The sequence below is a fragment of the Zootoca vivipara genome, chromosome Z2 (assembly GCF_965207765.1).
Source record: "Zootoca vivipara chromosome Z2, rZooViv2.hap1.1, whole genome shotgun sequence".
NCBI lineage: Eukaryota > Metazoa > Chordata > Lepidosauria > Squamata > Lacertidae > Zootoca > Zootoca vivipara.
The window spans coordinates 1,590,238-1,611,957 of record NC_142585.1 but is presented as its reverse complement, the minus strand read 5'-3'; the positions used below and the strand labels follow the sequence as shown (position 1 = coordinate 1,611,957).

At 47.2% G+C, this 21,720-nt stretch overlaps 1 protein-coding gene across 7 annotated transcripts in view; it reads right to left on the bottom strand.

Moving 5' to 3' along the window:
• The window catches only part of SLC7A3 (solute carrier family 7 member 3), a 40,903-nt gene that overhangs the window by 17,238 nt on the left and 1,945 nt on the right, over nt 1-21,720 (bottom strand). Inside the window, exons 1-2 of one of the 7 annotated variants that reach the window (XM_088665191.1) lie at nt 16,841-16,910; nt 9,445-9,540 (exon numbers count right to left, since the gene is read on the bottom strand). The gene's annotated coding sequence lies outside the window, so the exon portion shown is untranslated. Of the gene's footprint in view, nt 1-9,444; nt 9,541-12,162; nt 13,214-16,840; nt 16,977-21,720 lie in introns of those variants that run through there. The other 6 variants (XM_088665194.1, XM_088665192.1, XM_088665193.1 and 3 more) reach the window with 6 other exon arrangements.

Below are 21,720 nucleotides of genomic sequence, written 5' to 3'. Positions count from 1 at the left end.
CTACGCTTTTAATTTTGCTGCCAATGGTGGGATTTCAAAACTCCATTCAACCCCCACACATGGGTGCCTGGAGGGACAAATTGTAATGAATACATCCTCTCCTACCTATTAGAACCCATCCCGCAAAACTCAATAGGCTGAGTATCAATTGGATTTGAATTAAAACAGGAGAAGAAAGAGGTAGCTCAGCAAGCCTCAAGGTATATAGAGGTACAACACTTGGAAACAAAAGGGCCAACTCTCTACAACACCTGAAAGAGCCCAATGAGAATGAAGCATGTACATTGTGGCTTCCAGGAGCTGTTAGAGCACTGCGTATCAGTTGCAAATTAAGAATGGGAAAAGTAGGAGTGTGCAGGGGGGAAATGGAACTGGCTTGCTTGAACATAGTGCCAGCTCTGGATTTTGGAGACCCTTTAGGCAAGACACCCTTGAGACCCCTCCCTCAATTGAGTTTACCTACACACTGCAGCAGGTCCAGGGTGCTCTTGCCAGTGACCCTGTGCTGGTATGTCAGCCTCCAGTCTAGCAGATCCAGCTCTGACCTTACAGCTTAGTGGGATGCAACTCAGCAACATTTTGTTGCAGGTCCTGCTTGTTGTATATGACCAGCCAACTGCAGAATTTCCATCATCTGTGCTGCCTCAAGGAATCAATAAAGATGCCATCTACCCAGCCTGTCTATCAAGCTGAGTGATTGCACTGTCGGGAGACAGAGCAAAGCAGAGGCCTTCTCGTTTCCTCTTTCTGCAACATTGATCTATGAAGACTAATGACCATCTCCATCTGCTATCAGACCATCTGCTTTGTTTGCTAAGAGGGAAAAGCGATATTTATTAGGATCCTGGAGAACCCACAAGTGAAAGCATAGAAAAACCAGGATTTGGCAACATGTAACTAAAAGGAAAGTTCTGTGCCATTAACAGTTGTGTGGTTGGCAGAAGGAATCACAGGTGCAACACCAGCCCAAAACCAGCTATGAAAGAGATATTGGCAATGAAACAGTGAAGCCAGTACTAAAAATTTTGGATCTTCCCTTTCCTGCTCCTTTAGAGACACAGAAAATGTGCAAAAAGGTTCCCTACCCAGAGATATCTTTTTACATCGATGGAAGGAAACTAGCATGCAGAAGATACAAAGAGAAGATCAACGGAGAGACACCCTCTGCAGTTGGCCAGCTAAGATCCCAGAACCCAGGAGCATCTTTTCAGAAGAAGAGGACTAGGGCCCCACAGGAAGCCCTAGTACAGTGGTACCTCTGGTTACAGACACTTCAGGTTACAGACTCCGCTAACCCAGAAAGAGTACCTCGGGTTAAGAACTTTGCTTCAGGATGAGAACAGAAATCAAGCGGCGGCAGCAGGAGGCCCCATTAGCTAAAGTGGTACCTCAGGTTAAGAACAGTTTCAGGTTAAGAACGGACCTCCAGAACAAATTAAGTTCTTAACCAGAGGTACCACTGCACAGCTGTGAGTGTGAAGGAACCCACAACATGGATGCTTCACTTGGGCCTCCTAGTAATCTCTCTGACCACATCCCAAGCCCTGCCTTGATGTGATTTGCCACCCATGCCTCAGGAATAAAGGCTACGGTGGACTTGGTTGAAGGGCCTGGCTCCTGGATCTGCTCAGTGGGCCATCTAGTCCAGCATCCCATTTTCAGAAAGGTCAACCAGATGCCTAAGAGAAGCCTACAACTCATTTATCCTCTGGAATGCTGTAGCCTCCATAGGAGCTGCCAGATGGCTCCTCATGAGGAATGGTCTACTCAGAAGAACAGAGGGGACCTAGCTGCAAACAAGACCCAACCCAAATCAAGACCTTGTTATACTCACCACTTAATCTTCTCAGTGGAGTAATACATTTGACTCTTATTGAATGTGGAATAAAAAAATTCCTTCAGTAGCACCTTAAAGACCAACTAGGTTTTTATTTTGGTATGAGCTTTCGTGTGCATGCACACTTCTTCAGAGACACAGAAACATCTGAAGAAGTGTGCATGCACACAAAAGCTCATACCAAAATAAAAACTTAGTTGGTCTTTAAGGTGCTACTGAAGGAATTTTATTTTATTTTGCTTCGACTCAGACCAACACGGCTACCTACCTGTAATTGAATGTGGAAGCTTATGTCTAAAGTCAATGGATAGAAGAAACACCATTAGATGTACTGGTGGATAAGTGTTTAATGGTTATAGTATTTATTTTAAAAACCAGTTAAAATTGTTTTAAACAAACAAACATTGACCCAGCAAATGAGCAGCAGGCAGCAGAAAGAGGAGCTGGCCATGAGGATATATGTGAACTGTCTGCTTTGATCCTTTGGTGGGTTAACAGTTCCCTGTTGAGTTCCTTAACATCCGGATCACGGCCACAGACACCACCATTGGGGACTGCAGGTTCTTTTGATGGAACTCAGAGTTTACCCTTTGAAGCCGAAATGTTAAGGAAGCATCTTGTTAGCGTGGGAGTTGCAATAACATTGCTTTGGTCCTTTGCACCCCCCTCCTGGCTCCTGACAAACAGGAGGAGAAGTGTCACCTTGATGGAGGTTCGCCATCAGCCAAAGGAACGCAAACTTCCATTTCCATCAGAGCGGAATAAAAATGGAAAAAGTTATGTGAGGAAACACATTTTTCAAGCCTGGATCTGTTGTGGGAACAGTGCCCAGAAATTATCTCAGCAGGCGGAAGTACCGTATTAAGATCTTGCCCCCTGGCTACCAGCAGCCGCTTCTTCCCACAAACCAAAGAGCCTGTTCAGCCTAGGTCAGAAATTACTGTGTATGGGGAGGGAGGGAACCCCTGGACAAACACACACCAGGAGAGTTTCGTCCTCCCGTCCCCCTGCAACCAAGCCTGGCGTGAACCTCCAGAATCACACACTCCAGTGCAACAGGAGAAAGTCAAGTGCACACAGCTTACAAAAGCCAGCGGCTTTGGTTTGTTTTTCCTTACGTAACTGTTTGACTTCACACACACTCAGCAGTTCCAGGCTGCCGTGATCATGGCGCCATTTCTAGAAAGACAAAAGCAAACTTGCCTGCTGTGCTCTGGTCTAGGAATCCTACTACCCTAGAAACAGTCCAGTGCTGGTCAGCCAGGACCTGAGGCCACTACTTGCTGCCATCATGAAGGATGGGAAGCTCTGCTTGACGGTGGGGTAGGGGTGGGGAATCCCAGCAGGAGCTGACATGAGCTGGCTAGACAAACTACCAGACAAAACTGCCTGGCAGCATATACCTCAGTAGAGATGTGCGAACAGGCAGGCTAAGCTGCTTAGGAAGCCTTTTAGTGTTCCTACATATTTTTTGGGATTTGTTTTAATATTAAATAAATGTGGGGCGGATTTTTATTTTAAAGGAAGCCTTTAATTTGATTGAGAAAAAGCAGTTGATAATGCAAAACTCGCTGGCTGGGCATGCAGTTTGGTGGGCGTGGAATGAGAGCAGAAGGCCACAGAAGACTGCTGAGGAGCAGCAAGCTACTGCCTCTGACAGCAAGATCTGTTCAACAATGCAACAGACTCCCTCGGGAGGTTGTGGACTCTCCTTCCTTGGAGGTTTTTAAGCAGTTGGATGGCCCTCTATCATGGGTGCTTTAGTGGAGATTCTTGCATTGCAGGGGGTTGGACTGGATGACCCTTGGAGGTACCTTGCAACTATTCAATCCTATGACCGTATTCTATTATTTTTATTTATTCAATTTATATACCACCCTTTAGGGACCCAGGTGGTGCTGTGGTTAAACCACTGAGCCTAGGGCTTGCTGATCAGAAGGTCGGCGGTTCAAATCCCTTTGACGGGGTGAGCTCCCGTTGCTTGATCCCAGCTCCTGCCAACCTAGCAGTTCGAAAGCACGTCAAAATGCAAGTAGATAAATAGGAACCGCTACAGCGGGAAGGTAAACGGCGTTTCCATGTGCTGCTCTGGTTTGCCAGAAGCGGCTTTGTCATGCTGGCCACATGACCTGGAAGCTATACGCCGGCTCCCTCGGCCAATAATGCGAGATGAGCGTGCAACCCCAGAGTCGGTCACGACTGGACCTAATGGTCAGGGGTCCCTTTACCTTTACCTTACCACCCTTTATCAAAAGATCCCAGGGCACTATACATCATTAAGAACACATTTTACAGAGCATAATAATGACAACATAATGCAAAGCATAATAATAAAATAGTCATACTAACAGCCCTCCCCAAACATTTAACATGCCATAAGTTATTTAATAGCCTAGGCCTGGGTAAAGAGGAACATTTTCACCTGCCATCTAAAGACATGTAATGATGGTGCCAGGTAAGCCTCTCTGGGGGGTTCTAGCAGGGGAGTGCAGCTATCGTATATCCTTGACCAAAGAACGGTACACTCCTTCTATCTGGGATGGTCGTCCTTTTCCACCGAGTGCACAGCTTCGGGAGGGACGCACATGGAGCGGTGACGGAGGAAGGGGATACCCGCCTAGCCAGCCAGATCAGCCAAATCAACCCTGGCGATCAATGGGGTGACAGATGTCGCAGCCAGATCACCCTCACATCCGTAAGCCTCTCTGGGAAGAGCATTCCCCAGTCGGGAAGCCACTGCAGAAAAGGCCTGTTCTTGTGTTCTCTTCAAACCTCTCAGGGTCAGGGAGCGGGGACATACAGAAGTGCCTGAGATGACAAGTGCAAGGTTTGGGTCAGCTCATATGGAGAGATGTCTCTAATTCATGGTGTTTCTAATTCAGCGGTTATGCCTTGTGGATACTTTGGGCAGGTGGAAGTGTGCAAGAGAGCCCAATATGGATCGTTAGGGGGCCCTTCCCTACAAAATAAACACAAAATGCAAATCTGCATTTCAATGCAAACTGCAATGCAGTGGGAGAAACCAAACCATGTTTAGTGGAGCAAAGTTAATAAGCTATCTTTAACAACATTTAACGTTTACACAAATAGCATACAGGCTGCCCCCAGTTTATGTGCATTCAACATGTGTGAGACGGTGTATATGTGAATTGCTCTGTGACCCAGAGTCATCATAAAAACATCACTGAAAAATCACTAAAAAGGCAGAACAGGGTGTTTTCAGGCTTTCCCAATGGGTTTTGATTATATACAATTTCATCGATGCATGCTGGATGTTGGATCCAAGACAACTCACTGTGGTCTCCCATCCAAAGGAGAAGTAAACCCAGGAGCTTTGCCTCATAACTTCCCACCACTTTGAAAACATTAAACTACCAGCCTCCTACCCAGAGAGGCCTTGCTCACCTCAAGGCACCACTGCAGCTTCTGTGATCATACAAGTTCTGGTTGAAGGGATGGAGTTGACACAGCAGAACAAGAAAAGGTGCCTTAGCAAAATGCTGTCCCTCTGCAATCAACGCCCAGAAGTGCCCTAGCTTATCTACGAAGATGGCAGTTGGATTGGCAAAACACATAATTAAACGCTTCCTCTTCGGAAGAGCAACTGAACTCACATTTCACCGCCAGAGCAAGGAAGTTAATTGTGCCTTTCAATGCTCATCTGATCCTATTAATAGATAATAATTTTACTTGAGCAGAAGGAAGCACCAGAGAAGGTCGAGCCTGCCTAGCCTCAGCCCCAGCTGAAAACTAGCGTAACCTAGGTTACTGCCGAAGAAAAGGGAGCCTGGGGTAAGAAAACAAGAAAAGGCTGCGACTGGCTGGAGCCAGAAGCTGTGCCTCCCTTTCCCTGCTGGCATCAGATGTCCACTCTCTGGCTAATGTTAGGCTGCTCTGCTGGTCTAAATATATTTCTGCGCTGTTATCACTTTAGATTGCTGGCAGATCCTTCCATATTTGAAGAAATCCCCTTACATCCTACTTTTGTTCAGTGATTGTTCAGCTCCTATGTTCAGTGATTTTGATTTTTAATTTGGGTGGTGCTGACAGCACAGCACTCCACCCTGCAAGCCCATGCCCATGAACGGGGCGGCCTAGAAACAGGGTTGCCAAAATCTCCATACCAACTTGGATCTTTTCACTGAGCTACAAAACAGGGAGCCATGCTCCAGAGAACAAGCTTGATTCAGTTCTGCAGCCAAAAAGCGAAGCTGCCAGCTACACAAGCACAATATGCCATTCAAATTCTGGGTTCTTCACAAAACTATATGAAACATACAGATTGGATACCAGAGCCATTCCTTAAGCAAAGCCTTCACTGGTGGCTCTCTCTAGAATTACAGAAAGCTGTTTGGAGGAAGTGGTCCTTGTGTCCTTACACACACACTAGATGACCGCAACACATTCTATTCAAGTCTGCCTTGGACAGATGCTCTTTAAATCTACCTTGTGCAAAATACAGCTGCTCAGATGCTTGTTGGGCCACAACAGAACTACAACTAGGACTATAACTATAACTCTCCTTGGCCCAGACCCTCCAAGTGTCCCTATTTTTCAGGGACAGTCCTGGATTTACAGAAGTTGTCCTGGTTTCTCATTTGAATGTCTTGCTTTTCCTTAGGACGTCCATATTTCAATCGGAGAAATGTTGGAGGGTATGGCTCAATTATGCACTCCCAAGCCAAGGAGATAACTAACTATACAACTTTTAGAAGACATCTGAAGGCAGGCCTGTATAGGGAGGGTTTAAGGGGAAGAAATGGAGGCAGTGAGAGATTTTACTTTCTTGGGCTCCTTGATGACTGCAGATGGTGACAGCAGTCACAAAATTAAAAGACGCCTGCTTATTGGGAGAAAAGCAATGACAAACCTAGACAGCACTTAAAAAGCAGAGACATCACCTTGCCGACAAAGGTCTGTATAGTTAAAGCTAGGGTTATCCCAGTAGTGATGTATGGAAGTGAGAGCTGGACAATAAAGAAGGCTGATCGCTGAAGAATTGATGCTTTTGAATTATGGTGCTGGAGGAGACTCTTGAGAGTCCCATGGACTGCAAGAAGATCAGACCTATCCATTCTTAAGGAAATCAGCCCTGAGTGCTCACTGGAAGGACAGATCGTGAAGCTGAGGCTCCAATACTTTGGCCACCTCATGAGAAGAGAAGACTCCCTGGAAAAGACCCTGATGTTGGGAAAGATGGAGAGCACAAGGAGAAGGGGACTACAGAGGATGAGATGGTTGGGCAGTGTTCTCGAAGCTACCAACATGAGTTTGACCAAACTGCGGGAGGCAGTGGAAGACAGGAGTGCCTGGCGTGCTCTGGTCCATGGGGTCACGAAGAGTCGGACACGACTAAACGATAATAATAAATAATAATAATTTATTATTTATACCCCGCCCATCTGGCTGGGTTTCCCCAGCCACTCTGGGCGGCTTCCCACAGAAAAATAAAACACAATAGTCTATTAAACATTAAAAGCCTCCCTGAACAGGGCTGCCTTCAGATGTCTTCTAAAAGTCTGGTAGTTGTTTTCCTCTTTGACATCTGTTGGGAGGGCATTCCACAGGGCAGGCGCCACCACCGAGAAGGCCCTCTGCCTAGTTCCCTGTAACTTGGCTTCTCGCAACGAGGGAACTGCCAGAAGGCCCTCGGTGCTGGACCTCAGTGTCTGGGCAGAATGATGGAGGTGGAGACGCTCCTTCAGGTATACTGGACCGAGGCCATTTAGGGCTTTAAAGGTCAGCACCAACACTTTGAATTGTGCTTGGAAACGTACTGGGAGCCAATGGAGATCTTTCAAGACCAGTGTTATGTGGTCTCGGCGGCCACTCCCAGTCACCAGTCTAGCTGCCGCATTCTAGATTAGTTGTAGTTTCCGAGTCACCTTCAAGGGTAGCCCCACGTAGAGCGCATTGCAGTAGTCCAAGCGGGAGATAACTAGAGCATGCACCACTCTTGCTAGACAGTCTGATTAAACAACAAAATGTGTTTGAAGCCTCCCAGTGGTTGGGGGAAATCCAGTCAGATGGGCAAGGTATAACAACAACAACAACAACAACAACAACAACAACAACAACAACAACAACAACAACTGTTGATGAATAGGAAGTCCCAATTTTCATCAGAGAAATGTTGGAGGGTATGTTGGGCCCAGCCACACCCAGAGCTGCCAAGTTTTCCCTTTTCTCGTGAGGAAGCCTATTCAGCATAAGGGAAAATCCCTTTAAAAAAGGGATAACTTGGCAGCTATGGCCACACCTGAAGTCCAAAACATCTGGAGGGCATCAGGCTGACAAAGACTGAACTAGCTATTCAAAGCACATAACACCTATTACACTGGTTTGCTGTTCATGTCCTGTTTCTTGGCCCATTTTAAAGTGCTGGTGTTCACCTTTAAAGGCTTGAATGGTTTGGGGACATAGCTGCCAAGTTTTCCCTTTTCTCGCGAGGAAGCCTATTCAGCATAAGGGAAAATCCCTTTAAAAAAGGGATAACTTGGCAGCTATGTTTGGGGACCAGGTTATTTGGATACTCACACCAGTTCAGGCCTTAAGATTAACCTCAAAGGCCCTGCATGGGGGCCTGCCATCAAACTTGTGGCCACTAGAGACAGGTGCATATGGCTCTCCTTCACTAGCAAAGTATGCATGGCTTCTACGTTACAGCCAAACCTCAGTTGTTCGACTTTCAAAACGTTCAACAACTGAGGCGTGGCTTCCAATGGGCTGCAATGGCTTCTTGCACTCAAGCAGAACCGTGTTGGACATTCAGGTTCCAAAAAACGTTCAAAAACCAGAACGTTTACTTCCAGGTTTTCGGAGTTTGGGAGCCAAAACATACGATAACGGAGGCGTTCGGGAACTGAGGTTTGACTGTAGTGGCTTTTAAACAAGAGTCTGAACACTTTAAAAAAAAGCTGACACTGCTTTTTAATATGCAATGTTCCTGTGTTGTTTTAAGTGCTACTGTTTTACTGCCCCAATGTTTATACAATGTTTAATAATTATTTTTAATATTTTATAATCTTCTTGTTTCTACTTGTAAGTTGCTTTCAGACACCTTTGTGTAAAACCTGACAAATTATTAATAATGTAATAGCAATTATTTTCAGTTTTGGATCGTGGTTTTATTACAATCTATATGTATTTGCTCTGCTATAAGCTGCATTGGGAAGATTTTGCCCAAATATTTTGGAAATAAATGAAATATATGAAAATGTCCTCCCATTTCTTATTTCCCCTTTATATTGGTTGTTTCCCAGTATTTATATGTTGGACTTAAGGTTCAGGGACCAAAAGCAGGCCAGAGGTAGGTAAGCCTCCTGAGTGGGATGATGCTGTCAGAAAGACAAACCACCATTCCTTTAAAGAGAGACAGGGGGAGAAATAGTTGGCAGTTTTCACCTGAATGTGGAAGCCGCACTTTAATGAGCTATGGAGACAAAGACAATTATCTAAACTTTGGCAAACAAACACAACTCATGTGTTTTCTGTTAGGGGGTGTATTGCAGGTACCAAGAATTAATGGTTCATTTCAGAGTTTTTTCCCCAAATGCATTATCTTATAATCTCCTGAAGACAGGATGGGTTAAAATTAAAAGCTTAACTGAAAAGTTGGTTTATTGTGGAATTAGCATTTTCAGCTCTTAGATCTCCTTGTTTGTTCACCTGATCAGGAGGACTTTTGAGACCGTAACACAGTCCTGTGAAATAAAAAGATGTGTTGATTAAAAAACAACAACACAGGTGCATTAATGAAAGTTGCAAAATGCAAGAAAAAGGTCTTGGGTATTTGCTTATTTTTCAGTCCCTTTCCCGCCCCTTTTGCTCCTTTTCATTAAAACTGTTTGCTCCAGAGGGAAACGTAATTGCCAAGCCCAACCAATGTCAGACCCCCTGAAGAGCTCCACCACCTGCTACTCCCATCATGAGTCCCAACAGGGAGGCGCAGACATGGAGAAGTGGTCTCCTTATGATGGCAGCCGTTCATGAGGCGTAACTTATTAAGGAAACAACACACACCTTCAGAAGGACAAGCAGAGCTGGCTGTGGGAAGAGCAACTCTGGAAATCGCCATGTTTAAGTGGAGCTGAGGCCTTGAAAGTGTCTTGCTGCAGAGCTGGTACCATATCTCAGGGGCTCTTTGGCACAGTGCTGCCATTATGACTGCCACCCCAACATGGTCACATCTAGGCAATAACTCCCCACCCCCACCCCACTGACTCTCCTGCCAACCGCTCTCCACTGGGCAGCATTTTAGTGGCAATGCACTTTTGAAAAAGAACCAAGCTTGGCTCCTCTCCATGTTGGCTACCATGAAATGCAGAAATCTGGCTATTTAGGCAAAGGCATTGCATTTCGGGTCAGTAAAAGTGGTGGGCAGCCACTGCAAGGGAGAGCAGAGATTTGCTGCCATTGTCTATGGGCCACTGGGGGATGGTCAAGAGAAGTGTGTGGGGCTCTCCTGTACCCGTGGGGTGCTTGGCTTGTACCCACTGTAACTGGCCACGGGTGCCAAATCTGGCCCTCAATATGTCAATTGTCGCTTATTCCAGTCACCCTCCTAGGTTCCCACCCCTGGTGCCTTAGGCTTCCACCCTGCAAAGACTCTGAGGGAAGAATATAGAACCTCAGGCCAAGCTCTTGGCCCTGGAGAGCAGCAGTCCCCACCCTGCAGAGAAGACTCTTCCTGCTGCTCTGGAGGCTCTGTCGGAAACATCAGATAAAGAACAACCCAGTAAGAGTCTGTAGGATAAGCACAGCCACACTCCCCATGACAGACTGGGGCATCACCCCGCCAATTCGCCAGTTCCCATTTTGGGCAGGAATTCACTGAGCAGTTACACTTTTACCGCGGCCTCTTTCTCAGTGAGGGATGATCACAGAGGAAGAGTCATCTGAGCGTGAACTGATGAGGGCAAAAGTCCTGGACAGTTACAAGGAGCTGCAGGAAGAGGCAGCCAACTGCATCGGCCAGTCACTGAATATGAAAAGCAAGCCCTCTTCCTTCTGTTGTGGCTGCTCAACTCATTTAACTTTGCCTCAACAAGTCTGCAAAGGATTCTCTCTCTCCCTCCCTCCCTCACACACGGCCCTCTGCATGGCTTATTAAGCTACAGGCTACACAACATTTGGAGGCAACTCAGGACATGAAATGAAATGTGCTTTGGGTGGGTCCCAAGTCATGCAATGCCACTGGCTGATCCTAGCGAGTGTCATGTCTCTTGCAGAGATTAAGAGAGGTTGCTGGGTTTTCTTTCCCCACTCGCAGAACTTCCCCCCTTGGGGAAGGTCTGCAACTCAAGAGGCAGAGCCATGTGTTTGGCATGCAAAAGGTCCTGGGATCATCCACCAACATCGCCAAGTGAGGCAAGGAGAATATCCTCTGCCTGAAGTCTTGGAAAGACACTGCCAGTCAGTACAGACAACACCAAGTTAGGTGGACCAATAACATAGGACAGTTTCCCATGTTCGGAGAAGTGCATTCTCCTAGCCACTTGGCTTAGCAACCTAACTGATCCAAACTCCAGCTAAGGAAGGCCATAAATGAGACACAGTATGTTATAGACCGTAAGGAATGGATGAGAGAAAATCCTTGGCTCTCACGGCTAACTAAAACAAAGTTTAAGCATGCATCACTGTGTTTCAAAATGTAGATTGTAAGTGCCTCAGTTTGACCAAACTGTGGGAGGCAATGGAAGACAGGAGTGCCTGGCATGCTCTGGTCCATGGGGTCATGAAGCATCGGACACGACTAAACAACTAAACAAGAAGTGCCTCAGGGCAAAGAACTGCATTCACCCATTACCCCACCCCTCAATTTGCTCTGTAGATCACAGATGTTAACTATAACTTCCATAATTCCCATAAGGCTAGCAGGAGACTGATGGGAGCTGGAATCCAAGCCACCCAGAGGACATCATGTTGAGGAAAGCAGAGACCATAGAGATATTAAAAAACCCAAAACAGGAAGAGATTAGTCTACTAGCCTTCAAATTGGAGCAATTTCCATAAAGGATTCCTTTCCACTAGGGCTCTATTTACTCATCTGCAGCTCTGAGGCATTTCAGAGCACTTTGCCCAACTCTGAAACGTCCAGGAGCTAATCTATAATGCGGTGCTAATGAGGTCTGCTTTAAAGTCAGCTGCTCCACAAGAAAGATCTGAAGCAGAGGACCAAAGAAAAGATCTAAACCACCCTTGTCCCCTTGCTAGAAGGAAGAAGAGTATCATCTGTACAACTGCCTCTTTCATCTCTCAAGTTATTAAAAAATCTGGCAGATGGTGCACTTAACACTCCAAGCACCCAAGACACAAACACACACCTGGTTCCACACGGCTAGGATGGGACTGCACACAATTTCCTGAAGTGTTCTTGGTGTCATGCAGAGGCTTTTAAAAAATCTGTTTGACTGAGTAGTGGGGGTGTGTGAACACAGGCTCAGACTCCCCTCCTGCAACCAAGGAAGTGCTCAGTTCATCCCCATATCGGTGGAAGTCATGCAATAGGAATAAGAACAAACAGGAGAAACATTCACAGAGCTGAATTAGGAGCAAAAGGAAGTACCCACCTGGCTGCTTTCAAAAGCTGCTCGCTGCTCAGTTAATCTCAAGCACTTCTTCCCCACAGATATATTCTAGGAAGAGGGGAGACTGCAAGGCAAGTCAGAAAGCAGCTGGGAGCAGGTCTGCTGTACTGTACTCTGATTCCTGGGCACAAATAGACTGAGGAATGCTGGGTACAGTTACAGTTCTTCTTCCCCTGCTTGCCAACTGACCCTCTTCTGCTCCCCACTACCACACTGCCGAGGAACATCGGAAGCTGCCTTATGCAGAGTCAGACCAACAGTCCATCTGGCTTGGAACTGTCTGCAGTGACAGCTCTCCAGGGTTTCAGAGCAGGCGCACTCTCGGCTTTGCCTGGAGACTGGACCTTCTGCATCCTTCGCCACCAAGCTATGGCAGGCACAGGCCTCAAGGCAGGAAGTAGCCCCCAGGGTACAAACCTGAGCAGAAGTCAAGCTCAAACACAGGGATGAAAAAGTTTTCCCCACCCTTCCTTGATTTCAAAAGACCCAGGAGTTTTAAGTGCCACAGGTAACAATAGCAGGATAAACAGACAAGAAGGGATCCTGAGGCTAGCATCGCAAGCGCCCTTTAAACCTACTCCAAAGCCCCACTGAGCCACTCCTCATCCTGGAAGCCCCCCCTCGTGCATCCTGTTCTCAATAGAGCCTCAGGATTGGGATCCGGCCTGCTATTTCCCATCAAGGCCAAGCATATCTAAGGAACACAAATACTGTATCAGCATTGCCTCCAGTAAGGGGGCAATTGTTTTTTGCAAAGGGATTTCGGAAGCTGCTACCCCCCAATGCGGGGACTGGAAAATGTGTTGCCCGTTGGTTGGTGCTGGACCAGGACTCCTATCGTCCTTGAGCACTGGCCACACTGGCTGGGCCTGGCAGGAGCTGGAGTCCAGAAGTTGCTGGAGAGCATGCCTCTGCACATTCAGTAAGCAGGATTTCACCAGAATCTAAGAGCAGCTTGCTGGATCAGGCCAACAGCTTTCTAAATCCACCAACTTCCTCCTCTTGAATGACCAACCAGATTACCCCAGGAACCCCCCCAAGCAGGACCCGCATAAAAGCAATGGTGCTCGGAGGCATATTCCTTCAAGTGAGGAGTATTGTTAATGTTTTCCCCACAGTATAAAATTGCACCAGTTTTAAGAGGGCACATTTCACACTGGGAGTTACTTGTGGATTAGAATAACAGGACCATAGAATTCTAGAGCTGGAAGCAGGGCCAGATTTAGATTTGATGAGGCCCTAAGTTACTGAAGGTAATGGGGCCCTTTATATGTCCAACTGTCCTTTGTCAACAACAAATTGTCGCTGGTTTTTGTCTTGAATATATGCTATATGGTAATTTATGGACCTAATAGGTATCTAAAGCCATTTGCACATAACAAAATATGCATTTTATTAAAGTAATTGTTGAACTGAAATACAATTAAGAAGTATATTAATACAGTGGTACAGTACCTTGGTTTGCATCCGATTTGGATTACAAACACGTCAAACACGGAAGTACATGCCCCAGTTTGCAACCTTTTTTTTGGATTACAGCCCATTGTTTTTGGATTACAATTCTTTTGGGAGGCCCCATTGGTGAAAGCACGCCTTGGGTTACATCTTGTTTTGTAACGGAGCTCCGGAATGGATTATGGTTGTAAACCAAAGTACCACTGTAGTGAAATACAATTAAGATGGATATAAAATGTGAAACAAGGGACGCAGGTGGCGCTGTGGGTTAAACCACAGAGCCTAGGGCTTGCTGATCAGAAGGTCGGCGGTTCGAATCCCTGCAACGGGGTGAGCTCCCGTTGCTTGGTCCCAGCTCCTGCCAACCTAGCAGTTCGAAAGCACATCAAAGTACAAGTACCTACAGCGGGAAGGTAAACAGCATTTCCGTGTGCCTCTCTGGTTTGCCAGAAGCGGCTTTGTCATGCTGACCACATGACCTGGAAGCTATACGCCGGCTCCCTCGGCCAATAATGCGAGATGAGCGCGCAACCTAATGGTCAGGGGTCCCTTTACCTTTACCTAATTATAAAACACTAACTTAAAATTTTGGAAATGTACATCGTTTTTTTTCTTTTAGTTTTTTTTTGAGCCCCCAAGAGAGTGGGGCCCTAAGCTATTGCTTGCTTAGCTTATACATAAATCTGGCACTACCCTGAGGACCATCTAGACCAGTGGTCCCCAAACTAAGGCCCGGGGGCCGGATGGCCCAGGAATCACCATGTTTTTACATGAGTAGAATGTGTCCTTTTATTTAAAATGCATCTCTGAGTTATTTGTGGGGCATAGGAATTTGTTCATTTCCCCCCCCCCCTTCAAAATACATTCCAGCCCTGAACAAGGTCTGAGGGACAGTGGACCGGCCCCCTGTTGAAAACGTTTGCCAATTACTGGACCATCCGTGGGCCAGATTGAGAAGGCGATTGGGCCTTAGTTTGCTAGTCCAACCTCCTGCAATGCAGGAATATGCAGCTGCCCCATTTGGGAACTGAACTTGCAACCTTGGCATTATCAGCAGTGCGCTCTACCCACTGAGCTACAACAATGCAGAAGCAGCAGAGGGAGGCACTGCCTTCTCTGCTTAGGCACTACGGAGACAGGACTCAGCCAAGCAACTGCTAGAGCCAGAAGCACAGAATAGTGCCAGGGGCTGTTCCGGGCTGAGCTCAGTTCCTGCACCCACACTCTTTTTTTAATTTAGCAGCTGAAAGCCAGAAATTGGACAAGGAATTTCCCAAGGCCTGGACAGTCTGCATCAACACCCCACCCAAATCTGTAGTTTTTTGCTTTCTTGTTTTTCCTCAACCACCACCCCCTCCTACTCTTTGCAATGAAGAGTTCTGGAGGATGTGACAGCCTGCCATTCTTTTATGACAACATGGTTCGTTCCTCACAAAGTTGTTGTCCGGCTGTGCAGCCAGCACCAACGACTGAAGGGTCAATATAGGCAAGCCAACGTCCACTGGGCTTGCTTGCAATCCCCCCCCCACCGAGATACAGTAGGAGCTGTTCAACAGTGGAACGGTCTCCCTCGGGTAGGTTGTGGGCTCGCCTTCTTTGGAGGTTTTAAGCAGAGGTTGGGTGCCATCTGTCATGGATGCTTTAGTGGAGAGTCTTGCATTGCAGGGGGTTGGACTGGATGACCCTCGGGTCCCTTCCAACTTTATGATTCCATCCTCTGGTCAACAGGCAATGTCTACCCAATATTCTGTTTTTAGAGACACTTAAGGTATAGATAATATAGCCAACAAGAAAATGCGTATGTATGAAGTTAATGCAATGAAAAATGCACACATAACATTGTGCTGGCAATGAAGGAGAATCAGTTAAATCAGACCCTCACAAAAAAGCAAAGTAAGGCAGAGTGAGCTGGAGTGAACACAATAAAAGGAACTAACCCTAATTCTAAAAAAGAACTTGTCAGGTACTGTTTTAGGGTTGGCGGTTGTTATGAATATGCTACAGGAATGATACAATCTCTGTCTTGGGTACTGTTCTCCTGTTCTCCAAATTCCTGGCAAGTCTCCTTACAGCTGCTGCCTCTGCCATGTTCAGGAATATGATTTATTTTTCATCCCAAAGTGCCCCAACCTGAACTTCACTCTTGCAGGGCGAGACACAAACATACATAGGACTTACAGGGACAGATGTCTGTCTCCAACTGCCTTGCCCACCTTTCCAAGGGGCAGGGGTGTTAAATTTGGAGTGAGGAAAACAGCCCTGGCCGCAAATACTGTAAGGATGTCTGCCAACATCAACAACAGCTCAGGGAATACTCAAGCCAGGATGTTGGCAGGAAAAGGTGTGGAATGATGAGAGAGAGAAGCGTGCTGGGATCTTTCTCACAACCGGATCTTGCTCCCTAAACTATAGGGAAAAGATGGATGATGCAACCTCCCGGAGCGAGCTCGATGCCGTCCCACTCCCCTCTGCCCGGCAGAAAGATATTTACGGGGGCAGCCGCAAGCTAACCCAACCCGCCCTCCCACCTGCGGGGGACCAGGGCGCAATTTGCTCCAGATGCGGAACCTTTTGTCGGGGAAGGGGGAAGGTCACGCGGCGCCTCCACGAAGCGGGATTTTGTGTGTGTGTTTGTCTGAGCCTGGGCAGAGCGCGCCTCCCCGCGCAGAGGAGGCGGGAGGAAGCCCTAAAAAGTTATAGCGCCCGAATCTCCGCGGGAAACCGAAGCTACACCTGTTGAGCTCCTGTCTGGCTGGTCGGCGCGCTCCTGGGACGCCCCCGGTAGGGAGGCGCTGACACAACCCGGCACTCCGCTTGCAAAAGAGGCACCAACTTGGCAATGAGCGAGCGAGGAGAGGGAAAGAGAACGAGCCTCTTCCCGCGGCGGCAGCAGCGGCCGCGGCCTCCCCGCCTTCCAGCAGCCCAGCGCGCCCCACACTGCCCTGTCCCCAGCTCTCACCAGCCAAAGCAGCGCAGATCCGGCGCCTCCCGCAGCTCAGCAGCCAGCAAATCCCAGAAAGGAGAAGCAAGGGCGGGCGGCCAGCAATATCAAGTGGCTAGAACCGGAGGGGGCGGGCCGAGGGGGGGGAAGCAAAGCTGCGCCCGCCTCCTCGAGGCAAAAGTGCTAGATGAGAGCGGAGCTCGCTTGGGGCACCTGCTTCAGCGCCCAGCGAACAAAATCGTGTGAACGAGGCGGGCAGTGCTAGCACCACCGTGCAAACTGACACGTGTCCGAGACAGCCTGCTCCTTCCTTGAACAGTTTGAATCATAGAATTGGAAGGGGATCCAAGGTCATCTAGACCAACCCACTGCAATACAGGAATCTTTTGCCCAACGTGGGGCACGAACCCACCACCTTGAGAGTCTCATGTTCTTCTGCTGACCGAGCCAAGTTCTGCCCACAGCTTCACTGGCTGCCTCTCCTTCCAGAAACATAAAACAGCACTCCATCTGACAAATAGCTCAGTTGGTAATGAGACTCTTAATCTCAAAGTCGTTGTTTCGAATCAAACTACACATAGCATTTCAATGGGTTGGACCAGGCACCCCCAAACTTCGGCCCTCCAGATGTTTTGGACTACAATTCCCATCATCCCTGACCACTGGTCCTGTTAGCTAGGGATTGTGGGAGTTGTAGGCCAAAACATCTGGAGGGCTGCAGTTTGGGGATGCCTGGGTTGGACTACATTACCCTTGTGGTCCCTTCCAACTCTATGATTCTATTACCTCTCTCTCTCTCCACTAAATCCTTCCATAAAAAAGCCTTTACCAGTGTTTCTTATTCCTATAGCATACTTGCAGCACAAATCCTACACAGGCCTACTCAGAATAATGCCCTGTTCAATGGGCCAAACTCTCAGCTAAGCTGGTATGGTGTTCCTTTATACAGAATGTAAAATAATATTGTGCAGTTAGACTGTGCCCATTAAATTAATAATTATGTGGGGGGGGGAGAGTTTTAAATTGTAAAAGGAAAGTTAGCTAAAGACCAGGAAAATGAGGTTTGAAGCTTTAACACTTTGACCATAATAAGCTTAAGTACACACAAAAAGCTTTTCAGCAAATCCAAGAAAACTTGTTTTAGTTTAGTTTTTTAAAAAAATAAAATGAAAAAAAGACGTGTTCTTTGTAATTTTGCAAAATATACAGTACTTGTATGAAAGGCACGCCCTGATGTTAATTTTTTGTTTAATTTCCTAGTTTTCAAATGAGTGAAGATTTTGACAGATTTTTTTCCTGAGCACTTGGGGTCAAAAGAAAGTACCAAAACAACTGTTGTTTGAGACATTTCATTCCAATCTGCTGGACAGAGCTTGACAGAGGATGATGACATCCTGTCTCCCTCTCCTCCCCCGCAACATAAATCCTGGCCATGTTGTTGTTTAGTCGTATCTGACTCTTCGTGATCCCATGGACCAGAGCACACCAGGCACTCCTGTCTTCCACTGCCCCCCACAGTTTGGTCAAACTCATGTTCGTAGCTTCGAGAACACTGTCCAACCATCTTGTCCTCTGTCGTCCCCTTCTCCTAGTGCCCTCAATCTTCCCCAACATCAGGGCTTTTCCAGGGAGTCTTCTCTTCTCATGAGGTGGCCAAAGTATTGGAGCCTCGGCTTCAGGATCTGTCCTTCCAGTGAGCACTCAGGGCTGATTTCCTTCAGAATGGATAGGTTTGATCTTCTTGCAGTCCATGGGACTCTCAAGAGTCTCCTCCAGCACCATAATTCAAAAGCATCAATTCTTCGGCAATCAGCCTTCTTGATGGTCCAGTTCTCACTTCCATACATCACTACTGGGGAAACCATAGCTTTAATTGTACTACGGACTTGGCAAGGTGATGTCTGCTTTTTAAGATGTTGTCTAGGTTTGTCATTGCTTTTCTCCCAAGAAGCAAGTGTCTTTTTATTTCGTGACTGCTGTCACCATCTGCAGTGATCATGGAACCCAAGAAAGTAAAATCTCTCACTGCCTCCATTTCTTCCCCTTTATTTGCCAGGAGGTGATGGGACCAGTGGCCATGATCTTAGTTTTTTTGATGTTGAGCTTCAGACCATATTTTGCACTCTCCTCTTTCACCATTATTAAAAGGTTCTTTAATTCCTCCTCACTTTCTGCCATCAAGGTTGTGTCATCAGCATATCTGAGGTCGTTGATATTTCTTCCAGCAATCTTAATTCCGGTTTGGGATTCATCCAGTCCAGTTTTTCGCATGATGAATTCTGCATATAAGTTAAATAAACAGGGAGACAATATACAGACTTGCTGTACTCCTTTCCCAGTTTTGAACCAATCAGTTGTTCCATATCCAGTTCTAATTGTAGCTATGCCGTGCAGGATCACCCAAGACAAACAGGTCATAGTGGAGAGTTTTGACCAAACGTGATCCACCTGGAGCAGGAACTGGCAAGCCACTCCAGTATCCCTGCCAAGAAAACTCTGTGAACAAATAGAACAGGCTATGTGTTTAGTCTATTTAACCCAGGAATGAGATGCCCACCAACTTGTCTTTAAATTCATGCAGGAAAAGGCTCTCAGTGGCTACTAAACCTGATGGCTATGTTGTACCTCCACAGTTGGAGGCAGCGATGATTCTTAATACCTGTTGTTGGAAACTTCAGGAGGGACAGTCCTGCCTACGGTCTTGTTAGATAATTATTGGGAGTTACAGCAATTATAGGAGGAAAATCGAAATGCGTGTGAGAAGGGCTGAGCAGGTGAAGGTTGGAACACGAAGGCTGTGTTCACAAGAGAACCATGGGATGAGGACGGAGTGACATGTGCAAAGCATCTATTGCTATCACTGTTGAGAACAAAGGAATTAAATATAAGAAAGTTGCTATGCTCTGTGATTAAACCTCTACTAGAGTGGCTTGAAAAACCCAGCCAGATGGGCAGGGTATAAATAATTTATTATTATTATTATTATTATTATTATTATTATTATTAAAGGTAAAGGTAAAGGGGCCCCTGACCCTCAGGTCCAGTCGTGTCCGACTCTGGGGTTGCGGTGCTCATCTCGCTCTATAGGCCGAGGGAGCCAGCGTTTGTCCACAGACAGCTTCCGGGTCATGTGGCCAGCATGACAAAGCTGCTTCTGGCGAACCGGAGCAACGCACGGAAACACCGTTTACCTTCCCGCCAGAGCGGTCCCTATTTATCTACTTGCACTTCGATGTGCTTTCGAACTGCTAGGTGGGCAGGAGCTGGGACCAAGCAACGGGAGCTCACCCCGTTGCAGGGATTCGAACCGCCGACCTTCTGATCAGCAAGCCCTAGACTCTGTAGTTTAACCCACAGTGCCACCTGGGACCCAATTATTATTATTAAGTACTTCCATATAGGCAGGCCCTTGCAGAGCCAGGCAGAGGCCCGGGCCAGGTAGATAATGTGCCCCCCCTTTTCCCCCCTGGGGATCATTGAAGTCTTATAAATGAGTAAGTATATAAATAATTTTTACAAAAGTTATGCTGACAAATAATTTTATTTCAAGGCTTGAAGCATATCTGCATATAAAGACAAAACGGAAAATATAGATCAGGGGTCCCCAGACTACCCCCCAGGGGCCACATGCAGCCCCCGAGGCTCTTTTATGCGGCCCACGGAGACCCCCACCGCCCGCTGTGGTCGCCCACTCTTACCGGCGCGGTGCGGCTGCCGACTTCCGACCCGGAAAAGCGACGGAAATAGCTTGCGCGCACGCGCAAGTGTCATTTCCAGTGTACTTCTGGATCGGAGGAGGCTTCTGCACATGCGCACAAACTATTTCCGGCGCTTTCCAGGTCAGGAGTGTACCAGAAATAGCGTTCGCGCATGCGCATGGGCACACACAGCACACACCCTCCGGCCCACCACGCAATCAGCGCGGCGGGTTTCCGGCCCAAAGCCAGGTAAGTTTGGGGACCCCTGATATAGATATACAACAGTGCTTTTTAGGTCCTCTGCGCTTGGCGGCCTTGCGAGGAAGAGGATGGGGGACGAGGAGGACAGGAAGAAGCCGCGAGTGCTGCAGATGGTACGGGCAGATGGGACAGATAAGAACTGTTTTATGTTTGTGCTCCACAATGACAACCACACCCTTGGCAACTCCCTTGAACATGATCACGAAAAACCCTGAACTATATACAGTGGTACCTCGACTTACGAACGACTCGACAACCAAGTTTTTCGACTTAGGAATGGGGCAAATGGCTGCGCACTTACGATTTTTTCGACATCTGAATGGAAACTGCGGTGGTTTTAGATAGGGTTTTTTCGACTTACGGATTTTTAGATGGGGTTGCTTCGACTTACAAATTTTTCTGTTTCCAATGCATTCCTATGGGAAATCATGTTTCCAATGGCGCTTTTCGACTTACGAATTTTTCGACCTACGGAGGTGCCTTCGGAACAGATTAAATTCATAAGTTGAGGCACCACTGTAGATATAGTTCTGTGGATATAGCATCACCCACCCTTCTGAAAGAAAAATAAACCTCCGCATCCAGACCAAAAGAGGCCTACCGGCTGTTGATATGTTCCAGAAGGGGCTGGAGAATCTCATGGGTGTTTGCCAGCACATACTCAGCAAATTTGAGGCAAGCGTGGAAGAGCGCAATGCCAAGAAGGATGTGACTATGGAGGAAGCATAGTCTTGAGTTCCAATCTGCTGTTCAGTCCTGGCCACAGAACTTAGTCTGCTTTGGTTGTCCTGATGGATGGCCTTTGCAGAGTGTTATCTCGTTGGCATTTGATGCCGTTAACCATGGTATCCTCCTGGACAGGCTCCAGCAAATGTGAATTGGGGGCAGCGGTTCCAACCCCATCTTCAGGACCGAGTGATATTGGGAGGGTGCCTTTTG